At 53.5% G+C, this 2,413-nt stretch overlaps 1 protein-coding gene across 1 annotated transcript in view; it reads right to left on the bottom strand.

Annotated features, from left to right (window-relative positions):
• ANO3 (anoctamin 3) overlaps window positions 1-2,413 on the bottom strand; it is a 539,488-nt gene that overhangs the window by 511,656 nt on the left and 25,419 nt on the right. The gene's annotated exons all lie outside the window — the stretch shown is intronic.

Raw genomic sequence — 2,413 nt, 5'->3', positions numbered from 1 at the left:
CCTTAATGGACTGGTCAACACAAACATCCTGAGGGATAGCCAGCATGGGTTTGTTGAGGGTAGGTCTTGCTTGACCAATCTCATTTCCTTTTATGACCAGGTGACCTATGACCTGGACAAGGGAGGAGATTGATGTCATATATCTTGACTTCAAAAAAGCCTTTGATCTGGTATACCATGATCAGCTCTTGGTGAAACTGGCCAGTTGTGGCCTTGGGTCAACCATGATCTGCTGGCTGGAAAATTGGCTCCATGGTCAGACCCAGAGTGTGGTAATAGATGGAAGTCAATAGTCATGGTGCCCTGTGACCAGTGGGGTCCCCCAAGGCTCTGTCCTTGGACCCATATTGTTCAACATCTTCATTAATGATGTGGACATTGGAGTCAGAAGTAGACTGGCAAAGTTCACTGATGACACCAAACTTTGGGGTAAAGTATCCACACCTGAGGACAGGCGGGCGATCAAGATTGACCTTCACAGGCTCAGGAAATGGGCAGATGAGAAACTGATGGTGTTTAACACTGAAAAATGCAAGGTTCTCCACCTTGGGAGGAAAAACCTGCATCATCCTTATAGGCTCGGCAGTGTTACACTGGCTAGCACTATAGAAGAAAGAGACTTGGGGGTCATTCCTAACCACAAAATGAACATGAGCCTTCAATGCAATCCTACAGCTAGTAAAGCAAGCAACATGCTGGCTTGCATCCATAGATGCTGCTCAAGCAAGTCCTGGGATGTCATTCTCTCCCTGTACTCAGCCTTGGTGAGGCCGCAGCTGGAGTATTGCATCCACTTTTGGGCCCCACAATTCAAAAAGGATTTGGAGAAGCTTGAGAGAGTCTGGAGAAGAGCCATGCACTTGATCACAGATCAGGAAAACAGACCTTACAATGACAGGCTGAGAGCCATGGGGCTCTTTAGCCTAGAAAAGCACAGGCTTAGGGGTGATCTGATGGCCACCTATAAGTTTATCAGGGGTGACCACCAGTATCTGGGGGAACGTTTGTTCACCAGAGTGGCCTAAGGGATGATGAGGTCAAATGGTTATAAACCACTGCAAGACCATTTCAGGCTGGACGTAAGGAAGAATTTCTTTACTGTCTGAGCCCCCAAGGTCTGGAACAGCCTGCCATCAGAGGTGGTACAAGCACCTACATTGAACACCTTCTTGAGAAAATTGGATGCTTATCTTGCTGGGATCCTATGACAACAGCTGACTTCCTGCCCTTTGGGCAGGGGGGCTGGACTAGATGATCTTCTGAGGTCCCTTCTAGCCCTAATGTCTATGAAATCTTCGAAATCTAAGAAATCTATGCCTGAGTCCAGGAGTGGGAAGCCACGGGGTTGGGACACCTAGGAGACACAACCCAGGAATAGGGTTGTCCAGCACCCTGGTCTCATTCAATTCATCCATGGGTCTGGGGGCTCCGGCAACTAGGGTGGGTGGTGGACTTGTCCACAGGTGATGCTGGACAGTGCTCAATGGTGGGTGGCTCCCCCTCTGCCTGACCAAGACCAGGGCCAGTGTCCCTCTGTGGTGCCATACCTGGCACATCTGGTGCATCAGCTTGAGGTGAGTGGTGGGGCTAGGCCCAGGTGGGGGTCAGGGGACCTGAGGTGGGAGCCTGGACAGGAGCTCCAGTGGGAGGGAGGTGCTGGAGGACCTTCTCCCAGGGCCGGTGGAAGGCTGCTGCAGGGCAGCAGGTGGGACCCATAGGCCCTGCGGGGCCATGGACAGGGGCCAGGCAGTGGGATGCAGGGACATGACTGCCAGGCACAGGAGGGTGTCCAGATTGCAGTGGTCAGCATCCATGGCTTCTCCTGCCTGGGTCTGGAGAGTCACCTGATGCCAGAGCGGCTCAGTATGCTCCCACTCCAGGGCCTCCATCAGTACTCAGTGCCCCCACTATGCACAGTCCCATGCCTCTTCCCTGGCAGTCACCCAGGCAATGTCCTCCACCCAGCAGGCACTCCTCTGTCACCACCACCAGCTGCTGGAGCAGGATGGCTCTACCCTGTGTATGCTGCTGGTGCAGTTGGTGTATCCGTATGGCTCCAGTACTGGGTGGTGGTGGTGATCTGAAGCCATATGGATACACCTGCATCCAGATGTTGGCTTTGCAGAGGCAAGAGACAGAAACCTTTTGTAAGGGTTTGCAAGAATTCAGAGATGAGCAAGATGATCTGCACCAAGGGCTGTGCACTTCCCAGCCTCAGATCAGAGGTCGGCCATGCATAGCTGCCCAGGGACCATGGTAAGTCAGGTGGGCAGGCCTGGACCTAGATGGCCACTAGTTGAGCCCCACAACGCCACTTGCTTCCCTGGGGCTGGAAACCCACTGGGTGCTGGCTGCAGGGTGGGCCAGGCTGCTGGCAGTACCTGCTGCTGTGGCTCCAAACCTGCCCTCCCCA

This window comes from Gavialis gangeticus, unplaced genomic scaffold (genome assembly GCF_001723915.1).
Source record: "Gavialis gangeticus isolate Ggan-Ray unplaced genomic scaffold, GavGan_comp1, whole genome shotgun sequence".
NCBI classification, from domain to species: domain Eukaryota; kingdom Metazoa; phylum Chordata; order Crocodylia; family Gavialidae; genus Gavialis; species Gavialis gangeticus.
This window is presented reverse-complemented; position numbering and strand designations above follow the sequence as displayed.